The sequence below is a fragment of the Rousettus aegyptiacus genome, unplaced genomic scaffold (assembly GCF_014176215.1).
Source record: "Rousettus aegyptiacus isolate mRouAeg1 unplaced genomic scaffold, mRouAeg1.p scaffold_m13_p_8, whole genome shotgun sequence".
NCBI classification, from domain to species: Eukaryota; Metazoa; Chordata; class Mammalia; order Chiroptera; family Pteropodidae; genus Rousettus; species Rousettus aegyptiacus.
The window spans coordinates 15,323,786-15,346,868 of NW_023416311.1; the positions used below are offsets into that span (position 1 = coordinate 15,323,786).

General features: G+C 45.6%; 1 long non-coding RNA gene across 4 annotated transcripts; it reads right to left on the bottom strand.

Moving 5' to 3' along the window:
• Positions 1–2,583: 2,583 nt before the first annotated feature.
• On the bottom strand, positions 2,584–23,065 carry LOC107506060. 4 transcript variants are annotated; one of them, XR_004952674.1, is made up of 5 exons: positions 22,500–23,065; positions 10,003–10,227; positions 8,142–8,309; positions 7,226–7,300; positions 2,584–6,521 (listed from the first exon to the last, which is right to left on the bottom strand). It is a non-coding gene; the product is annotated as an uncharacterized LOC107506060 (long non-coding RNA). The 4 variants fall into 4 exon arrangements; XR_004952675.1 differs by having other exon boundaries at positions 7,239–7,300; positions 22,500–23,064; XR_004952672.1 differs by lacking the exon at positions 8,142–8,309 and having other exon boundaries at positions 22,500–23,053.
• Between the last annotated feature and the right edge of the window lie 18 nt (positions 23,066–23,083).

A 23,083-nucleotide genomic window follows, 5' to 3' on the forward strand; every position in this document is an offset into this window, starting at 1 on the left:
TTCCTCTCTGCACATACCTAGCCTGCTCTGCTAAGATCTAGGAACAGGCGCCCAGCCACGCGTCCGGTTCAGGCGCGGGTTCCCGGGCGCACAGACTCCGGAGCGCATTGACTGGGAGCCCTGCACGGGGACTGCTGCGTTGCTGCGTCGCGCCTTCCCCCAGTCCCTGAACCCAGTCCCTGAACCCAGTCCCTGAACCCTGGGGGAGGCAGGACAGCACCGCGGGCAGCGGGCCCAGGAAGAGGGTATCTCTGGAAGAAAGCCGGGGCGGGCGGTACGTCCAGGCTGAGGGTATCCCAGGCAAGGGGCTCAGTATTGGGGCTCGGGCCGCAGCGACACACGTAGGGCCAGTGGCGCAGCCCACTGTTTGGCATCTGAGACTTGCTACGTGCTTTTATCAGGCGCCTGTGGGCAGCGGCAGCAGCAGCAGCTGCAGTGCGAGCAGCCGCCGGCTAACAGGAGCCTCCCCACCCTAGGCCCCGCACTCCCTTGCCCGGTGCCAGGATGCTCACGTCGATGGCCGCCCCACGTGGAGGGCCAGGTGCTGGCTCAGCTAAGTCTGGGCAGGCGGCAAAACTGGTGGGTCTGGGAGCCGCAGGGCAGGAAGCTACAGGCGACGACTTAGTGACCGGTGGATCCAACTATAACTGCTCGATGGCCTGGCCCTGCTCACCTCCTTGGTATCTGCTGGGCTCCCAAGGGTAGGAGGAGGGATGGAGAAGAAGAGCCCAGGCTGCTGTGTCAGGGACCTGGGTTATTGGAGCACCCTACCTGAGTGAGCCTTTAGCTAAAACTCATCTTTATGTTCCCTTGGGGGTCCCCTCCTCTCTGCAAGGAGAGGAACTACCAGGGCACAAAGGCAAAGAAATGCCCCTTAGCCAGGGCTTTTGCAAGTAGAGGACCAGCAAAGCAAAGACAAGGAGGCTGGCAGAGCCCTGATAAGTAAAGCAGAGCTGATTTGGGGGTCCCTCTGCACCATTTCAAGACCCTTCTATTATCTCATCCTTGGGGGACTATTATTCCTTGTCCTCACCTAACAGCTCTCAAATCTGTCCCCACATCCTTTCTTCTCTTCTCCTACCCTTAGCTTCTCCCTACAAACCCATTTCTCAGCTGCAGACAGATGGATGCTTGGAAACACAAGTTTGGCCACATCAAACCCTCCATAAGATAGTTAGTGGTTCTCCAAGGCTTCCAGAACAGAGTCAGCCCCCCTTCTTATACCCCCAGCCCTGGCCTGGGCAGGATAAGGCCCTATTAATCTTTAGCCTCCTTTCTGGTCATGGTCCACCTCAGATCACTTCCTCTGAGTCAGTCTCACTTTTTCTGGCCTTTCCCCCAAACCCATGATTGTCAGTTCTGTGCCTTGGAATGTCCTTGCCTTCCTTCTCAACCTGGTGAACTCCTACTCATCAGGATCCTGTTTAAATGAAATGGCCCACACTGGAATAGTCCCCCAGAGCACTCCTCTGCACCTGTCTGGGCTTACCACCCCTTTTCCAGAGGGCAGAGCCTGACTCATTCTTGCCTGAGCCCTAGCCCTAAAAATAATTAGATCTCACCCAGTAACACCACTCCTGGGGCACCTTCTAAATCAGACACTAGGCAGGGATCTTGATATACCTTATTTTGACCTCTAAACAATGCCAGAAGATAGGACAATTATTGATTCCACTCACCAGTGATGAAACTAAGGCGAACTGACTTGTTCCAGATCATCTGTTGGACAAGCAGTGGGAGGAGTGGGGTCCAACCTAGACCCCCAAGCCGAGTTCCAGTTTGGGGACTCTCCATGGAGACTTCCCCTCACCCTCTGCCTGTCTGTTCAATAAAAAGGAAGAGGTGATTCTGGGACTGGGGGAACACAGTCTGGGCTCGCTGTTCCTCTCAGGTCTCCAGGTCTAGAGGGGTGGGCACGTGTGTAGAGACTGAAACCTGCTTCTGAGGCATGAGGGGCCCTCATAGATTCTGGTGGTCCTGGGAGGTCTAAAAGCAGCAGCAGCAGCAGCCGCCCTTCCCTCAAAGGCCGTGGAGCCCACATGGTGGGTGGTGGGGGAGGGGTAAATGCCTCAACCTTTCCTCAGTTCCCTCATTTGTGAGCAGGAGATAATGATAGTATCCATCTGGTCAACTTGCCCTGAGCATTAATAATACAGATGTGGGTCTTGGGCACTGTGCTTGGTACAAAAGAGGTGCTCAATAAATGGTCGTGGCTACCATCTATTGCTGTTGACGTTTGAGGTTGCCCAGGCCCCCTAAACCGCCAGTGAAAACACTTTGATGGAGGGGTGATGGTGCAGGGACAGGTGTGGGGTGGGGGTGCTGAGGAAGCCAAGCTTGAGAATCCTGGAGGACAGCTTAGAAAGCTGCCACTGCTGCGCTCCCCTGGGGCCACTTGGCCTTGAGAGCCGCCTGGAGTGCGCAGTGGACAGGTGGGGTGGCACGGGATGTCTGGCGCTGCCACTCCCTCCCTCTTGAGGGGCCGCGGTACCCCTGGAACCTGGGGGGACCGTGGCCCGGCCCAGGGAGGGATCTAGGGCGCCCCCTGGAGGTAGCTCAGGAAGTTTCTGCAAGGAGACTGTCAACATGAAAATTGACCAATTGTGGTCTGTTGTAATGGAGGTCTCTGTGGCAGTTACAATATTTAAGAGCTATGAGTAGTACAGAAAAATCTAGAAAACACAATGATGAGCAAAGAAGGACATACCCTGAACAATGATATATGTTCAGTGTCTGAAGTTTAAATACCAGAGATACCTCTGGCTTGTTTATGGCTGTAGACCCTTGGGAGTGAAATGTCAGGGTGCAGAAGGATTAAGGCCACATTGGGACAGAAGGGTGGGGGGTGCCTGTCAGGTGGAGGGGTGCCAAAGGCACCCTGCAGAGGGAGCCCAGAGCCGGGTTGGGGGAGCAAAATGCAAAATAGCTTGATGGTCCCTGGGTCTCCCAATTTGGGGGACAAAAGAAGAGCTCAGTACCCTGCCCAACCCTGATCCCAGAGGTCTCTGTCCTCATTTCCACTGCCAGAAGTCTGGAGCCAAAGCTCATGGCCGGTGACAATCCTAATAGCCCATGAGAGCAAACTCTCCTTTCTGGGGCTCACCTCTCCCTTCATCCACATGACATCCCCCTTCTAGACACTGACTGATCATGGCTCCAGACTATTGGCACATGCCTTCCACACGCACCAGACCAAGCCCTCGACGGGCTGGGACAATGTCTGCTTCCTACTTGTGCCCCCAACCCCAAGCACAGAGCCTGGTCCCCAATACAAACTCTGTCCTAATGACAGTGTATAAGCAAATCTATTTTGCCATTAAAAAAGATATACATCAAATGCTAGTAAAAGGGGAAAAAATAAAGCTGTCCCTTGTGCCACCCTTTCACATCCTAGTCCTGTTTTCCATGGACAACTGCTTCTAACTCCTTCAGCTGTTTCTTCTAGTATACACCTAATTTTAAACCGTAAACTTAACTAATAATTACATGTTACATATGTATATATCTGTGTCCACAGCCCAGATAGAGATTTCAGCTCCCCAGGGGACTCCCTTTGCCTCCTCCTAGCCAGAAGCCAAATCTATCACCTTAGCACTACTGACATCTGTGAGGCTGTCCTGTGTACGGTAGGATGTTTAGAAGAATCCTTGGCCTTTACTCATTGGTGTAGGTAGAATAACTCCTCCCCAGAGATATCTACACCCTTATCCCTGGAACCTGTGAATAGTCACTGCACATGGTAAAGTTGCAGATGAAATTAAGGATGTTAATCAGCTGACATATAAGCACATCATCCTGAATCATCCAGGAGGGCTCAATGTAATCCCTAGGGTTCTTCAGTGTGGAGGAGGGAGGCAGCCAGAGAGGTGACAAGGGGAACAGGTTGCAAAGATGCGCCTTGTGGATGGAGAGGCCATGAGCTACAGAATACAAGCATCCCTAGAAGCTGAAAAAGGCAAGGAACTGGATTCTCCCCTAGAGACTTTAGAAGGAATATAGCTCACCTGCACTTTGATTTTTATCAGAGACCCATTTTGAACTTCTGAATTCCCAAATTATAAGATAGTAAATTTGTGTTGTTTTAAGCCACTAAATTTTTTATAGCAGCAAATAGGAAACTAATGCAACGCCACTAACACTCCCACTCCACAAACAAAAATGTGCCCTTGGGGGCACAATCATCTCCAATCGAGAACCACTGACTTAGATTATAAACTGCTATTTTCTATCTGTTTTAGGTAGCATCAAATGGCTTCCTAATTTGGAAGAAGCTTTGGCTCTCTTGCACCCCTAACACCCTTCTCATCTCTCCATCCTCCGAATCACTTTATCCCAGTGTTTCTATTATTACCAAATAAACATTGTTCTCTGCTAAGCCAAATAGTGTACCATGATTACATTTCCTTTCTCATTGTGCTGTCACTATTTTACTTTACTTGTTTTTTATATATTTACTTTGTTATTTTCTCACAAATGTTCCAAGAGATATGTCAAGCTCCTTGCAATAAGTTTCCCTGATCCTCAAGCACATGAGATCACCTACCATCTGGAGACCTTCCTTCCGCTGGGAGCTGGTAGCCTCCTGCCCCAATATGGACATCCATTTTCTAAGCTCCAGCACAAGCACCATACAAATGAAGATATAGGAGCTATGTAATTTGTCCTTTTGATATCAATGGCTTTATGCTGAATGGAAGGTTCTTCAGGGTACAGAATTTCTGAATGGAAATTACATTCTCTCAGAAATTTGAGGAAACTTCTAGCTTCTAGTTTCCAGGATTACAAGTCTGATTTTCAATACTTCTTACAGGTTTGAATTGGAAAGAAGGAATATTCCCCACCCAACAAGCAATTCTCAGACACCAGCCAGTTGTCTAAGAATTCAACTCAATTCTGACACTATCTACCTGGAGACAGCATCAGATTCCACAGGTTAAGGGCTCAGTTCAACAATATTGCTCCCAACATACTTCAGATGCCAGCTGCAAGCCAGGAGTCTTACCTGAGTTTCTGACCAACTGGCTATAAGTCAGATTCCCACGACCCCTCCTCGGGTTTGGTTAATTTGCTAGAGAGGCTCACAGAAATCAGAGAAACATGTTACTTACTAGGTTGCGGGCTTATTAAAGAATAAGTGCTGTCTACCTGGGCTTTTATGGAGGCATTACAGAGTCATGATTGACTAAGTCATTGGCCATTGGTGACTGATTCAACCTCCAGCCCCTCTCCTTTCCCTAAGGTGTGTGTGTGGTGACAGAAAGTCCAATCCACTAATCACATGATTAGCTCCATTGGCAACCAGCATCCATCCTTAGGTGCTTCAGAAAGTCACCTCAGTGACCTAACAAGGTACATTTAGAAAATTCCAAGGGTTTGGGGAGCTGTGAGCCAGGAACTATGGATAAAGACGAAATAGCTTACAAATCACAATATCGCAGTCTACTCCCTGGTCTTAGAACTTGGTCCCTCACAGCAAAACAATCATATAAGTCAAGATACTGGCATCTCATTCTAGAATCTCATTCAGTCATTAATACTTATCCAGTCTATCATCATATGTAAATATCTTTCAGGGCGATGCCACTGAGGTTTGCAGGCTGCCATTCAACTCTGTCATGTTCCAACAGTATGGGTGGTCTCAGCAAACACATGGCTTCACCCTTTCAGGCATCTAGTATAATGGAGCTAAGAGGCAGTATCATCTTGGGCTGAGCCTCTCTCAAGGCATAAATAAAATGTTGGCTTTCCCTTGCTGCATAACCCAGTTATTCATCCCTTTTTGCCCTCTGCTATTGTTTCTTCTTCTCTCCATTTGTCATTTATCTTTACTCAGATTTCTCTATCCTTGGAAGGGATGTTAGGTTCAGCCCTGTGCTGGCCTAGATTGCAGGAGGCAATGCTAGTCTAGGCAGTGCCTCCCCCTCAGGCCACTTTCACAGGGCAGGGTCATACAGGTACAGAACTCATGGGCTCTCCTGACCACTAGGCAAAACAGCACCATCCACTGTCGGCCCAAATTCTGCCTGATAGGGTGAAGGCACAACCTGCCCCAACATAAATCTGACATAAAATTACCCCCAGGCCCCACATCACTCCAATCTCTGCCTCTGCCTTCACATGGCATTCTTCTGTGTCCGAGTCTGCATCTCTTCCTTCTTAGAAGGACAACAGTCATATTGGATTAGGGTCCACCCTAACCTAGCACGAGCTCAACTTGATTACATTTGTAAAGACCCAATTTCCAAAAAAAGTTATATTCACAGCTGGGGGGAGTAGCACTCCAACATATCTTTTAAGGTGACACAGTTCAACCCACGAGAGAGATAATAAACTCATATTTCTTGAATGAATTTAAGATGAAATGGACCCCTCCAGGACTTCTGATGTAATCCAGTGGTCCATGAAACCATCAGCTCCTCTATGGACATATCGGTTCTTTGAGTTCTGCTGCTCTGCCTCCCTCCCGCAGCCTGCAGAAACCAGTCAGATTTTCCAGAGCTTTCACTTGTTGGGAACCTGTCCTGAGAGAGTGAGAAAAATTATTCTCCCATTAGATATTGCCTCCAAAAAACTCTGGGCAGTTTTTATATCTGCATAACAAAGGTCCAACAAAGATCGGATGATCTGGACGTTATTAAATAGAGTAAGAACATGAATCTAAGAGCCACTTCTTGCAAGACCCATGAATCAGAGCACCAGGAAGAACACTTATTATCATGAAAAAAAACTTAAGTTTTCACTTGCCAAAAATTTGTTTCTGTTCTTTTTTATTTTATATTAGTTTCAGGTACATAGTACAATGATTAGACATTTTACATTATTTATAAAGTGATCCCCCAATCACCCTAGCACCCATCCGACACTACACACAGCTATTACAATAATATCGACTATATACTCTATGCTATACTCTAAATCCCCGTGACTGTTTTGTAACTACTAATTTGTACTTCTTCATCCCTTCACCTTTTAAACCCAGCCCCCCAACCCTCTTCCCTTCTGGCAACCACCAGTTTGTTCTCTGTATCTGTGAGTCTGTTTTTGTTTAGTTTGTTCATTTCTTTTGTTCCTTAGATTCCATATATAAGTGAAATCATATAGTATTTATCTTTCTCTCACTTATTTCACTCAGCATAATACCCTCTAGATTCATCCATATCATGGCAAATGTTCAGATTTCATTTTTTTTTTAATGGCCGAGTAATATTCCATTGTATGTACATACTGTAAAGGTTTACCAGTATAGTTAGCTTCTTAAGAATCCTCCCTGCTTCCAGCACCCGCAGTTGAAGTCCTGGTCCTGGGACCACAGCAAAGGGAAGGAAAAAAGAGTCACAGTGATGTGGGAAAGAACTCAAATCAGCATCTGCTCCCACACCTTCCCTAGATCCCTAAGCCCCGATTCATGTTGAGTGTGAGCACACATTCAAGAAGGCGTGTAAGCCAGCCCGCCATGTCTTTATTTCCTACTGTTTTAGACAACCAATGTTTTAATTGCCCATTTCGATTCTCTATCAAACTTGTACTGAGGAGGACCCCTCTCTGCCCCTTGTGGGGCATTATCAGTTATAAAGAGTGTCCCTTGGTCTGAAGAAATGTAATCTGGTGGTACAAACTGGTGCGGTATTTTCTGTTTCAATCCTTTAATAGGATTTTGAACATTTGTATTTGCCACTGAAAATGCAAAACTTAGTTCACAGTTAAGAGTCCCTTAGGACTCATTTATAGCCCGCCCCCGCCCAGGCTACTGGCATTGTCCAATGTAATCCACTTCCTTTGAAGTATCCTCCCCAGAGCCATCTGCTGTCTAACTGCTGTCTAACTGTTGTTGACAGAAAACAGTTCTTGTAGGCATTTTGTGCCTCAAAGGGTACAAGAAGACTATGTCTAGATTCAAACCATCTCTGCACTGCTGCAGCCCATGTCCACTCATGTCATGGGCCCAGGTGGCCACTTAAAGTGAGCACACCAAAAGGTCTACCTTCCAAACCTTCCAAACTTGGGAGGGGGGTTCTTCAGATGGCATTAACATGTCCTACTTTAATGCACCCCTCAAAGTCCCACAAGAACTTGCACAGTTGTGCCCTGATTGGATGGCTACGCCATTGGCCACTGACCCCGCAAGGCTGATCTGTTTTTACCTTCTTCCATCAGAGTGGTGGCCTTCCAAACAGGATATTGCCCATTCACTGTGGAATTGCCATCCATGAACCAAACAGCTCTTTGTTGGTCTGTCAAGAGCTATCTATAGGGCACTGTCTAGGTGACAATAGAATCCAGCAGCTCCTTGCACCATTCCGAAGTTGGTCCTAGGGGAAAAGAGGCTCCCTGCTCATATCTCCTTGTGTTCCTGGGCAGCATGATTCTGTACAAACCATTCCCATTTTATTATCAAACTCTTTGGGGCACTGCAGTACCCATTAGAGTGTTTCTCTGATATCACTGAAGACATTGTAGGTATTGCAGGTTTTATTTTATGTCATTTAGTCATAGGGAGTAGTTTAAATTTATATTTAAAAGCAAGGTAGTAAATGCTGCTCAAATGGAAATTATCTTGTCCAGAGTCACAGTAGTCATCACTAGGAGGTGTTCATCAGCCCCAGTCTGCACTTCACATGGACTATTGCCAAGAAATCTGTCCCCACTGGCACTTCGGCTTCTGTTTCACACTGTGGAGGCTCAGGCAAGTGCACAGGTTCCCATTTAAGCACGTCCAATTAATGTGACTTGATGGGTGGATTTATGTGCCTGTTTTACAAGATTAGGTAGATGATCCCCAGTCAGATACAATGTCTATCCCCATAATATAATCAGGTAAAAGAGATACAGCCCCTTCACATCAAGTCTGATCAAATGTACCAATTCTCCTACTAACTTTTACCTGAATTCCATCACCTCTTATGTTTCTAACTGTAGCCCCTATTAGGACTTCATCAACAGGTCTTGGTTTTACAATGCTAGGTAGGGAAGTATCCCCCAATAGGACATAATATCCCTCTCTACAAAACCTTAGGTAAAGGCGACACAACTTCTTTATATCAAGCCTATTTAAATATCCCAACTTTCATAATCCTATCAACCATTTCATTTTTCATGTTCTCTCAATCTCTTTGAGTCAGAGATTCAGCAATAGGCTTTAATACCATAGTTCACGGGAATTCCTTATCAAGGAATCCTAGAAACTTCTTTTGCACCCCTGACCATTTTACCCACTTTTGTGCAAAAGGCTATGAGTTCCCCCAGTGAGGGATTGAGCCAAGGGACCTGGGCCTTTTTGTCAATCTTTAACTTGATTAGTTGGCCTAATTGCTGTCTGTGGTCAGAATGCTTATGTAATCTTAAGTTTGGCAAGCTCCACAGTACCTTCCTTCCTGGAAGGAAGCTACAGGTGTGCTGGGAAACCTGGCTGTCCAAGAGTTACGTCATGTTATGCAAGACTGGCCCACAAGGCAGGCTCTGGCAAAGCTGGGAGGTGCCCTGTAGGCAAGCCACGGGTTCAAAGTTTCCCCAACTGTTCCCGCATCCCAGATCTCTCCCAGGTCTGTGTCCATCTGTCTGTCCATTACAGAATGACAGCATCCTCAACTGTCTTTTATCAATAGGGCACAAATTAGGTGCCCACGGAGTGCTCATGGGATCATAGCATCCACTGACTCCTTTAACATAAATGTCTACTTTAAAAGAAAAAGAAATCTATTCCTCAACAATGTCTTTTCTAGGAGGAGGAAAGTGAGATTCCTTGGCAGATGTCGCCAGCCCAAGCTTTCCATAAACAAACCAGAGGAATTTCACAATGTTGAAAGCAAACATCTCAAAGCTCAGCAATCCAAGGGAGCTCCAGCTAAATGCTCCCAGCCAGCAGCTAGCATTGCCCGGAGGATGGGGAAAAGCTCCCTGGTGCCCTCTGACCCCTCCAGGGCTTCCAGGTCTGGACAGAGTCTCAGAGGCTGAGCCCCCAGTCAGAACTGGCAAGAACTTCCTAACATTTTTATCCCCACATACCAGCACCACGAGGAGACCTCGGAGGCTCTGCCTTCTCCTCTGGCAAGCAGGTCTCAGTGCAGCTGCCACTCAACCAGTCTCAGTAACCCAGAGGGGCTCAGAAATACAGCTGGGTTGGCAACACCCAGTTTGACCCTCTGCTTCCAAAACAGTTTGCCTCTGGAGGTTCCCACTTGCCTTGTCTCCTCCACCAGAACTTTAGCCATAGAAGAGGCAGTAGCTCGTCTAGAAGAGAAAGCTTCAGTTTAGTGGGGGGAAAAAAAAAAAAAAACAGATCATGACTAAAACATTTACATCCATGAGACAGGGGAAATCACATACATCTATCTGCCAAACCCTGAATGGTCCATTAGGCAATTTAAAACGTCCAGGGGCAGCGCAAACAGGCTTTTCTGGGTTATACTGTGGACAGGCGTGAAAAGTACGGTTGGTGCTTTTCATGACCTTAATATTTCTTCATCAATATTGATTCATAAATGCTATCACTCTGTCAGTGGACCAGTAAGTAGTTAGGAGTGGAAACTTTAGAGTCTCCAGTAGAACTGGGTTCAAACCAGAGGTTTGTTTGTTTGTTTTAAATCAAACCAATTGTCAAATTTCCAATCTTGTTTTTTTCTGAAGCCAATTCTTGGGTGTCTCTGGCCAGTTTTCCTTAATTATCAGCTGGGGAAATATCCCTTTGGACCATGACAGAGGTTTGACTGCTGTTGGTTCCTTTAAGGGCAGGATTCCATACAAAAATGTCATCAAGATGATTTCTTATAGCTTCCAAAGGGTCAAGTTCAGAATGCCCTGGGCTCTTAATAGCTAATGTATCCAATAATTCCTAAACATAGGGCTATGTCTAATTTTATTTATACTGAAAATAAGGAAGCCATGTTGCTTCTATAACATTTCAAAATCATGAGCAACTCTGAAGGCATATCGACTTGTCAGTATAAATGTTGGCATTTTGCCCTTGGCTAAAATACAAGCCCAAGTGAGGACATATAATTCATATAAGTAGCCAAAGGTAAAAATGCTGCCTCAACCACTTCAAAAGGGGTTAAAACAGCACATCCAGCACATTACCTACAATTTTTATTCTTTAAATGTGAGCTGACTGTAAACCATGAGAAATCAGCACTACCCAAAAGGAATGTGACAGATACTCACCAGGGGTCAGGAGGTGATCTGTTAGTGCCAGGTAGTCAAAAGGAGCTTCGTATTGGAAGGGAAGAGCAGCTGGATTAAAGTTATGTGAAAGTTATGTGAAGTGACTAACTGAAAGATGCTGGGTGTGATGAGTACCCAGGAGAGCTTCTATTGCATGGGTTATGAAGATGGTTAAAGGGGATCTCACAATTTCTTCTGTGAGTTTAATCAAGAGAGCAGTATCAATAACATATCTAAGGCCAGGGGAGTACCTAGTTGCTAACTATAATACCCTAGGGGTTTATGGTGATCACTCTCTTGGGGTGAGTGCCCCTTCCTTTTTATGTACAAAAAGGGAATCTGATAATTGGGATGCCCAAGAGCTGATGGGTTCAGTGAATTCTTTAAGGCTTTAAAGGCTATGTTGTCCTATTCTTCCCATAAATTGGGTCAGGACTGTGATTCTTTAGTAAAACACACAGAGGTTTTGTCATGAGAAAGATTTGGGATCCAGTTTCAACAGCCAACTAGTCCAAGAAAATCTCTCAACCAACACTGTTTTGGGCCTTGGGAAACTTGGCACCATGAAGCCTACCTGGATCCAGGCATAGTCCTTGCTCTGATAGCAGATGTCCCAAATATTGAACCTGAATTTAGACATATTGTAATTTTCCTTTGAGGTTCTGGACAAACTGCCAACCTCATCTCTTGTTTTTTTACAGGTCAAATGGAATGTCGCTGGGACTAGTACGAGGGATAATGAGGCCCCGAATCCTGTGATTTTCTCTTATAGGCTTAATGTCTCAAAGGGCTTCATTACTTATGGGGTCTTAATTATGGGAAAGGGTTTGAGAGATCTATTTGAATCGTATTAGGTGTATTGTGGATTCTGCCATCAGTTGACAGTTTTACCCAACTGGTCCAAAAGGGACAAATGATTAGTGCTCCCAGATTCAGCTACAGTGTGGTCAGAAATGTTGAAGGGTCATTAAGTTCACCTGATTGGCTATTTTGACAGCTACTGTCAAGTTCTAGAGTTATTTCTTCCTTTCCAGAGAAATTCTAAAAGGATACTTCTCTAGAAGGCTCAGTCTAATGAATAAATAGGGGCAGAAGTGGAAAGAAAGGGTATTGCTAGGTTTGCGAAAAAAAGAATGCACAAGGCCAAAGGGATTAAGTTTACTGTGGCATATAATAGCCAGGCTGAGCCTAACAAGGTGTCAGCCCCTAATGTGAAGAGACTCGAAGCTTACATGGGGCTTAAGGCAGGCGTTTTCGACAGGAGTTTTCTGAGCGGGTAAATTGGCAGGTATAGTGGAAAGTCCCTTAGTCCAGTGAAAAAGGATGTGCGCATGTAGCTGTTGCCAACCTGGATGTTGCAAGGTCCAGTTCCCACATGAGGGGTAGGGGATAGGGCCCTCCTGGACCTAACATTCCGGCTTTTTGTTTTATGGAATAGGAGTGGTGACTCTTCCTTCCGTAGCTGCTTCCTGCTGAATAGGGGCGGTGGGATTTGGTAGTGAATGGTTGACAGGAGTGTGGTAGTGACTGGCAGTATCTGCCATCCAGAGGGCTTGGTATTGTGACCCAGAGTGAAGTAGCATGACTTCCGCTAAGGACTGGTTGGTAAACATGTGAAAACGGTCCTGAAGGAGAGAAGAAATCTGGCATAGTAGGTAAGGTCCCAAAACCAAAATGAAAAAAGTGAGGGTTAGAGGCCCTATAAAGGGTAGGAGCCAGGTAACCCAGTTGTTTTCTAGCCAGGTATCCCAAGATTTCATCTGTCATTCTCTAATCTTGTTGTGGTTTTGTCCTTTAGTTTTTTAGATGCATCTCTTACTAGTCCTGATTGGTTAACATAAAAACATTATTCCTCTAAAAAGAGGCAGAAGCCTCCTTTTCCAGTCGTCTGTAGGTCTAGCCCTCTTCTGTTTTGTAAAGTGATGGCCGCTAGGAAGTCAATTTGATCCTGTAATTTAATTATACTTTTTGCAACTTCATCTAGACTTTCCTGGAGATCACTGGATAATGCTTCAAAGATAGAGTGTTGGCAAGTCCCCCTATGCCTGTTCCAAGTCTAGTAGTAACACCCAGTGTGACTAAGAGTGGGATGACCTGAATAGCCTTTTTATGCCTTATATCTCTAGTGTGTGATGGGAACTGGTAGGGACTGATTATTGAGGGCTACATCTATATTCGGAGAGAGGTAGACTAGAGTGCAAGTTCCAGTCCAGGTAGTGGAAAGGTGGGGATAAATGCTAGTTCTGCATAGAAAGAAGACCCCTTTGTTGGGTACGCAAGTGGAAACATGTACAGAGAATAAAATGAGTAAGAAGATAGGTTGTTCCTGTGTGTCCTCACTGGGGCTCGGAACTCCAGGTCCTAAGAGTTATAGCCATAGCAGTTCCAATCAAGGGGGGATATATGAGTAGAATTAGTAGGCTTGCAATGAAAGTGTTGGGGAACTATAGAGAGTTGTAATTCAAGGAAGGGAGAGGAAGGGTATGGAACAGTTGTAAGAGGTTGCAAGGACCATAGGGTAACCTGTGAAGCAGACGGGTTGTAGGAAGAGACCATTAGCCTCTAGGGAGACTTGGTAGTCTATCGGTTGAGTCCAGTGTCCATTTGGTAGTTGGGTTGTAACTGGTTGCATAGATTGGCGGGTAGGTGTCCTACAGATATGTTGTTACTGGTCCTTGTGAAACAAAGGGGAGCCTTGGAAATTAAATGGGTATGTAGGGTTGTGGGTCCTGTTACCAGTATGGAGGGATGTGTGACCTTTGAAAGAGATTGGGAATAGGTATTGAAAAGATTAGAGGTTTGATCACCCTACGCTGTGGAGTAACCTCTAAGTAGAGTATCTGCCCTTCCAAGGAGAATGGATCCTTTTTCTTTTTGATAGGAAAGGGCTGTCTGTACGTGATTCCATTTTGTGAGAGGAACGGGGAGCGCGAAATATATTAATGAAGCAGGGGAAAGGAAAAGTCAGCAGTCCTTGGCTAATGTAGGGCTGGATTCACGGAGAAGAGAATAGATGGATTGAGAAAGCACTTAAGATGAGTAGAAGTGAGAAAGCTCTGTATGAAAGTTGAAGAGAAGGCAAATGATTGATGGGAGAGATGAGTTAATAGGGTGGAAATGGGAGGTGTCCTTGATCTACAGGATGAGGAACCTCGCCCTAAGGATCTACTAAGTGAGTGATACTGGTCCATGAGAAATCAAAGCGTCCCTGTAAAAGTGATTCCTATTTAAAAAAAAAAAAAAGGTTAAAATGTTGAGACGGAGAGAAAGGGGAGGCAGTGCTAAGGCTGAAAGCTGAATTTATTGAGGTAGTGGCTTATCTGTTCTGAACAAAGGGGAAAGTCTGAACCTAACAGAGGGGATAGAGACAGTAAAGTTACTCATTTGTCTTCTTCTTCAGGAATTTGGGTTAGGCCAAGCTTTGTAGACCTGATGGAATAGCTGTAGTATTTGGGGGTGTCTGGTCGTACTTGTTCCCTTGGTGAACTATTGGAGATTCATTTTAGCCTGGAAAGATAAAACCAGGTTGGGTGTCCAGTAATCTTAGCTGCCGTTGGGTGGTTAAAAGTACCTGATAGGGGCCTTGCCATCTAGGATTAAGATGTCTGAGTGGAGATCCTTAAGTAGGACCCAATCACCAGGAATTACAGGAATAGGTGGGAGATCACCTGTGAATGGCTTTGGCAGGAAGTGGTCTGCATGTTCTCTTAGTATTTGCCTAACTAGATTTAGCTTGGGTATGTAACCTCCTACGGGGACATTGTGGTTGAGGAGTTCCCTAGAAGGAAAGGTCTTCGGTACACGAGTTCAAAGGGGCTGAGAAAACAGGGGGCCCGAGGGGAGGCACTAATGTGCATAAGGGCAAGGGGTACAAGTGAAGTCCAGGGTTCTTCCAGGGTTCTTTAATCTCTAGACTGAATTTAGTTAACTGAGTTTTTATTAAGTAGTTTCTACTTTTCCTGAGGATTGAGGTCAATAAGGAGTGTGTAGGTTCCACTGAATACTTGAGGTGAAGCTGACTTCCTGTGTTATTTGAGTTTGAAGCCATGGCCATTACCTGACTGTAGTGAAGCAGGTAGTCTGAAGTGAGGAATAAATATCCTTTAGAAGTGCCTGGGTAACTTCAGAAGACTTCTCAAGAGGTGGTAGGGAAAGTCTTGACCCATCCTAAGGTGTCTACAAGGGTTGGTTAAGTTTTCTTGTGTGTGTGTGGGAGGGGGTATGTGTGTAAAGCTGACTTGCCAATCTTGTCTAGGGTTGCTGTCTCTAGCCTGATGGAAAGGAAGGAGGGTGTATATATCCCTGGGAGAAGACTATGGAGCAGATAGAGCAATTTCTTATAATATCTCAAAGGAGAGTGTTAGTTATTACAGATGAGGGGTTTTAGGAGCTATAAAAGTGGCCTAAATCCAATGTGTAGTGAGTTATGAATATCTTATAGGATATTTTGAGCTTGGCCTTGTGGTAAAATATGCTTTCCTTTAGCCAAGGGTATTCCTTACCCAATCCAAGCTTGAGGAGAGACTGATACTTTACCAGAGTACTGTGGTGTGAGATGAGGAAGAGCTAAGAGTTAGGAGAAAGGGGGTAGTTGCTGCGCTGCCCTTTATGATGGGGTCGTTTCCTGCCTGGTGCCCTTTACAGCAAATTACTGCTGCTGACCTGGGGAAACGAGCTGCCCTAAGAAGTTTAAGAATTAAGGGGGCATCGGTTATAGAAGAGCCTTTGGTGGTAAAAAATCCTCTTTCTTCCCAAACGGAGGTATGTGAATGGAGAATATGGAATACATATTTGGAATCTGTATAGTTAAGCTCTTGTCCAAATGCTAAGGTTAACACTCTTGTGAAGACAATTCTGCCTTTTGAGAGGTAGTCCCTACAGGAAGTGGATTAGATTCTATGACCTCTGTGAGAGAGACTACTGTGTAGCCTGCCAACCTTTTCCTGTCCTGGGAGAACTACCATTATTAAACCAAGTGTGTGAGGCAGTGGGTAAGGAAAAATCTGTTATCTTTGGGAAATAGGGAATCTTAAGGTTGAGGATTTCTATGCTAGGGTAACATGGGGGCATATTTAATAAAGATTATGTAAAAGTTTGTATCCTACAGGGAAGGAGATTTTGGGTAGCTTTGTGTTATGGGGTCAGAGAGGTTATTTGAAGAATAGACTGATGGGCTGTCTGGATGTGAGTTTCTGACTTTCAAGTTGGAAGAGCGGCCACCGACACTTAGACAGGCTGGCCAGCCCCTAATTGTGGTATCTAATTGTTTTGACAGATAGGTGACTACCCAAGTGTCAGGTTCCTGAACTTGTCCTAAAAGACTAAGTGCTATTCCTTCCCTCTCTGTAAAGTTTAAAAGGTTTGATGAGGTTGGGAAGGGCAAGAGCTGGGGCTGATATAAGGACCTGCTGTAACTTCCAGAAATAAAGGTTAATATTAATGCTGGGATCTAACAGTTCAATTGAAGGAATTTTAGAGGCCTGATATAAAGGGCGAGCTAGAATGTTGAAGTTAGGGACCCAAATACGGAAAAACCCAGCTAAACCAAGGAAAGAAATGAGGTCCTTTCTGTCTAAAGCAATGGCACAATGTTGTGCAGGAATGGAGAGACCAAGATAAATGACCTGAGGAAGAAAGTTGGGTGTTCTTAAGAGACACTCAATAATCATTTTCAGCTAAATGATTTAGGAGACTAGCTGTGTGTTTATAAGAAAGAATAAGATGGGCTACAAAGGAGATCACCTACATAGCGAAGAGTGCTGGGATGGAGATCTAGTTTTGCTAGATCTGATGCTAAACCTTGTCCAAAGAAATGGGGATTACCCTGGAAACCCTGGGAAAGGCAAGTTATTGGGACTGACGAGTAAAAGGATCTGTCCAGGTAAAAGCAAAGAGATCCTGAGTCCAGGTGTAAAGGAATGGTGAAGAATGCATCTTTTAGGTCAATTATAGTAAAACGGGAAGTGTCTGGGGGAATAAGGGATAGGATGGTGTAAGGGCTGGGTAGTACTAGGCGGTTTGGGAGAACTGCTTGGTTTATGATGCGGAGGTCCTAGACTAAGGTGATCTGAGCCATCTGGCTTTTTGACAGGTAAGAAAGGGGTGTTGTATGGAGAGTGAGCGGGTCTTAGATTTGGGGATAGAAGGCCCTGTATAATGGGTTGGAGGCTTCGTCTGTTTTCTAAGGATAAGGGGTATTAGGGTTGACAGGGATGTTGAAGGGTCTTTTAGGTTTATGTGGATAAGAGAATGGTGCTGAGCTACTGAAGGAGTGGACATATCCTAGACCTTGGGTGTGACTGGAGAAGTTGGGACAGGGAATGTATCTGGTTTGGGCTCAGTGAGGAGGAATGGGTCTGAATTAGAAGTGCTACAGAGATGCGTAAGGGAGGCTCTGAATTTTGATACAATGTCTCTGCCAAGGATTGGTGTTGGGCACCTAGGAAGGATTAGGAATGAGTGACTGAAAAGTATTCCTAGTAACAGACAATTTAGGAAGGGTGTGGTTAGAGGATTGGAGATAAGATTAAGCCCCAAAATGGAGACTTGAGATGGGGAGACAGGACCTGCAATTCAGGTAAGGCAGAGTAAGTGGCCCCTGTATCAATAAGAAAGGAGATTGGCTTACATGCTACTAGCAGAGTTATCCCGGGCTTCAAAGAAGTGATTGGTATAGGGGCCATGGGGCCCAGGCACCCTCAGTCATCAGTGGCAAGGCCTAGTAGGCTGGGGAGGTTGAGGTTGTTGTTCCAGCTTTTCAGAGGGAATAGATGTGACCCTCCCTTGAGGGGATAGGTTACAGTCAACTTTCCAGTGACCTTTACTGCCGCAGTGTGGAAAAGGGCCCAGAAGAGGATGAGGATTAGGGTAACCTATGGCCCAGTGTCCCTCTTTGCCACACTTAAAGTAGGGGCCTGGTGGGTTCTGCCTTAGTGAGTCGCTCATTTTTGCAAGAGCCCTGAATAGCTGCCACCAGCATCTGGCATTTAGCCTGATCTTTTTTAAGCTTTTTATTTCTTGTTTCCTCATCTCTATCATTGAAAACCTTAAAGGCAATGTTTAAGAGTTCCCTTTGTGGGGTTGCCTTTGTAATTTGCATCTGATGTCAGGAGATTGGGAAATGATATGAGGATTTAAGAAGAGAACTGCTGAATAGGGATCTAGTTTTGTGTATTTTTGGAGATCCTCTGTTAAGCAAGAAAAAAAGAGGGAGAGATTCTTGGCTGGACCTTGGCTGATCTTTTTGAGTTTTTCATAATATACTGCCTTATGTGCTGATTTTTGGAGTCCTGCTATGAGGCAAGTTACCATGTGATTTCGATGTCGGTGGCCTGGGGAATCCATCTGGTAGTTCCAGTTGGGATCTTGTCTAGGAACTGTTACTGCTCCCACTGGCTGTTGACTGTCTTGCTGGTGGAGGTTATCAGCTTGACCCTGAGCGGCTAGCCAGACTCTCTCCTTTTCTTCAGGGGAAAGAGTGGAGGAAACGTTAATGTAGAGGTCATGCCAGGTAAGATCATAGGAATGAGTAAGATATTCAAATTCCTTAATATAAGTGGTGGGGTCGATGCAGAAAGACCACAACTTTTTCTCAATTTGAGAGGTCGGCCATGGAGAAAAGGATAGGAACACGGATAATACCCTCAGCTCCTGCAACCTTCCTCAAAGAAAATACAGCGGCAGGTTCCTGGGGACAAGTCTGAGAATGTGTGTAGGGGGAAGGAAGGTTCTGACGGATCTGGACTGAATATGGGAGAAAGGAATGGGGGAGTCTCCTGTGGGGGAGTCGGCTGAAAGAGGAACACATGGGGGGTGGGAGGCCTAGGGGTTGGTAGCCTGTAATCGGTGGGATCGAAAGAGGAAGTCTTGGTTTCAAAGTTAAGGGAAATAGTCTGGAGTGAAGAAGTAAAATGTGATAAATAGAGCAAGATTTACAAAGAGAAGGCCTGGACATAGGGAACTTCAGACTACTTTCCATTGCAGCGACAGAAGTTGTCAAGATCTCGTAAATCAAAAGTGCCTGTTCTCAGGCTATTGAAAGCCATTATCCAATTTATATTGTAGACCAGCAGCGTTATAATGGAAGATGAGACTCTGGGTTTGATATCACCCTCGAGGCTGAGGTTGATAGGTTTCTTAAAAGGCAACCAAGAGAGATGGTTTTAGAGGGGGTTAAGGGTGCGTTCCCCATGATGAAGAGAATGAGGACAATAAGGAAAAAGAGAAGGGCGAGTGGAAGACCACAATAGAGGAAATAGCTCTTTGGGTGGATGGCCAAAGAGTCTATCTGGTAGAGAAGAGGAGTCCTTTCCGAGCTGGACGTCCCTAGTTCAGAATCATGCCAGGAGGCCGAAGAGTCTTCTGACCTAGTGTTAGGCTTTGCCAGAGAATGAGAGACAGAAGACCTGAGAAGAGGTGGATAACCATTCACCTGAAAATTGTGACCGATGCGGACTGGCAGGTCAGCAATGAAAAGGTGAAGCTCGTGACTCGCTGTCCTCCCTGGCTGGGTTCGAGGAGGATTTGGAAAGTTAGGACAAAACCCCTCAGTGCCCAAGGAAGAGGTAGGACCCAAGGTAAGCCCGGGCAAGCTGCCACAGCCCACTGCTTTCTGGGTTGCAAACCAATAACCTCGGGACCCAGAGGAATGGCCACTAAGCCTATATCAAATTCTCCCTGGTTTCAGCACCAAATATTGTGTCTGTTGAAGGAGGAACGCATAAGGCCAAAGGGATTAAGTAAATTTTATTGTGGCATAGTAACAGCAGGGCCTCGAATGTGAAGAGTCTTGAAATTCATATGGAGATTAAGGCAGGCTTGTACGGTGAGAGTTTTCTGGGCAGGTAAATTGGCAGGAATAGTGGAAAGTCTTAGTCCAGTGAAACAGGATGTGGGCATGTAGCTGTTGCCAACCTGGATGTTGCAAGGTCCACTCCCCACATGAGGGGTAGGGGATAGGGCCCTCTTGGATCTAACAGGTATGTTTCTCTTAAAAGGCCTAAATAAAAGGGACAGGCTCAGAAACTGTTGAGGTTTACTTAAGATCCAACAATTAGAACTGTTTTATTACTCCCAGGCAGGGCTACTTTACAGTAGTGGGGTTGAGCTCAGGACAGAGATTCATTCCTAATCCAGAGAAAAATCCCTATAGTTCTTGGATCCAAGTCATTGGGGATTGGGAGAACCTTGGAAAGGCTGATTACAAGGCTGAAGGTGCTTGAAGCGCTGAAATCTTTTACAATGTCCTGGCTCTTTACAATAACATTATAAGACAGGACACTTTTGCTTTTGTATAGGGGCCTTCATCTGCTGGAGCTGAAAATCAAAATTCTTAGCACTTTTACTTCTAGGTGACTCATTTAGGATGTGAGACAGCTTACTTGCCTAACTGACCAAATCTAGAGTGGATTTGGTTTCCCATTCCATCCTGGTCCTTTTACCTAAAAGGGAAAGGTCTCTGTTCGGCCCATTAACAGTTAAAAGCTACCCGAGTGGAATCAATATCTGAAGGAAGGCCAGAATTTTGTTGAAAGACGATCTGAAATAGATTATAATATGCTTTTATCATTATGCTTTTGTGAGCAATCCTGAATTTTGTTCCAATCTATGGGCTTTGGAAAGCCTACTAGAATTGCTCAGTGAAGATCTATAGTGAGTTTTCTAGCATTTTGCCAAAATTGGAGGTTTTGTTGGTTTTTTTTAATCCTTTTCAGGATGTTCCCATCTAGCCAGTCTCATCCAATGCAGAGCTTGGTCTTCACTGACCAGCAAATAAACTAGCTTATATAAATCAGAAAACCCAGGCTGATAGGTTTCTTCAGTTATCTTAGGAAATTCTAAAACTGTGGCTTGTAATTAAGCTTTAGCCCAAAGAGCATGTGAAACTGGAGGTCTCTAAGGATCCTCAGAGGGCTGCATTTTAAGTTCAGAGAAAGGCACCAGAGGCGGAGCTGCAGTGCACGGCCAGACAGTGTCAAAGGAGAATTTGGGGAAGGACCAAAGGGCTCTGGAGCAGGAGCCTGAGGCAAAGGAGTGGAGGGGAAAAGGCAAGACAATCCAGGAAGAGAGAAACACAAGGCTCTTGAAGCTATCTTCTGTCTCTTTAAAAATTCAGTGGCTTCGGTTAATTCTAAAATTTTACTGCATAATGAAGGAACTTCAAATTCTTGGTAAACCTCAAATAATACTCAAACTAGGCATTCCGTTCATCTTTGGCAATTTTAGCACTAAGATGGTCTAATTTGGTCTTAAGAAAAAAAGTTTGGGCAATCTCAAAGGTTCCCCGTAACAGCAGCCATTGATATTCTGAATTACTTTTAGTCAAATTGTTGTGGCTTGATCAATTCTAAGACCCACGGTGCCAATTGAGATGAATTATGAGCCTTTATTAGCCGGCCGGTGACTGACTCTCTACCACGCAGGGTCAGAGGAAATCAGCCTCGAACTTCCAGAGGAGGCAGCTTATAAAGCCTAAAACCACATCCTGGTGGGCTTTTGAACAAGCAAGCAAGCAGATTACAAAAGCAGAAGTTGGCTGTTAGCGTCTTGTACAAAGATGTTTCTGGGGGACTTCTAAATCTTAGATCAAACAGGGCCTTGTAGGTAGTTTCGTTATCCGCATCCTGGCGGCTGTCAGTTCTTTTCCTGGGGGCCGGTGCCTGAAGATACCACTTCCTATCACTTCCCTGTAACTAGCTTACTGGAGAATTTTCCACTCTTACAAAATAAGTCCATTTACTTAAATATGCATAGGACGAGTGCCCACAGCCTTTAAACATAATTCCAGCGGCAGTGCCTTTAAGAGAGACATTCTAAAGATAACTGAGTTCCCATTTTCAGAGGCTTTTCTCTAGAGGAAGGACCCCAAACACCCTAAAACAGCTCAAGCAACCTACACATTAAAAAACTTAGTCGAGACAATTTACTCCAGGAAGACAAACAACAAAGGCTGAGGCAGAACTTCAATACAACCTGAAAAACCACGGAAGCAGCCTAATCCCCCAAGGGCAAGGGTGCCTAACCCCTGAGAAGCAGATGGGTACCAGTCCATGGCCTGTTAGAAACCCGGCTGCAGCTTCATCTGTGTTTGCAGCTGCTCCCCAGCGCTAGCATCACCGCCTCAGCTCCACCACAGCTCCTCAGGAATTAGATTCTCATAGGAGCACTGCTCCGTGGTGCCAAAAAGGTTGGGGACCACTGCCCTAGGTTAGGTAGTCCAGCCAGAGTATGGCACTACCTCACAAACAAGGCTTTGTAACAAAACAAAGAACTCAAAACGGTGCCCAAGTAAAGCCTGGAGGGCTTCAGAACAAGCAGCGGAAACTCCGTTCCAAAAGACTTACCCTTTCAAGCTCCCGAATTGGAGAGGAGACAGTGAGCTCAAAACAGCTCAGTGGGCACCAGCACCTGTTTGCTCCCCAGCTAAGAGGTATAAGGGTTTCTTCTCTGGATTCCAGAGGACTCCAAATTTTGCCCATAAACAAAAGTAGATTAAGCATCACCTCACCAAAAAGGATTTTGGGGGAGGGAGTGGGGATAGAATTGCAATCCTTACCACACGCACGTGGCGAACCACGCGCAAGTCCTGCCAGGACAAAGCTGGAGGAAGTACTTTACAGAGAAGCATAAGAAGTTAAGGGGAGGGGGCTGATCTAACCATAGAGCTGTATTGTAACCCTAGGAAACTTCCTGTAGGACTTTCCTGACAGGGTGTGACAGCGCCTCCTACAGGCTCTCTCGATTCCTGTCTAAGTTGAGGTCTCTGTCAACCTTTTTCTGAGACTGGCAACTTTGGTGGTTGGAGCCCTTGTTTGGATCTCCACGAGGGTAGGGCTGCCCAAAACGAGGGTCCAGGGAGAGAGAGAGATCCGAGGCCTCGGCGGTGCCAGCTGCGGATAGAGCGCCCGACGTCCCCAGCGCTACTCTA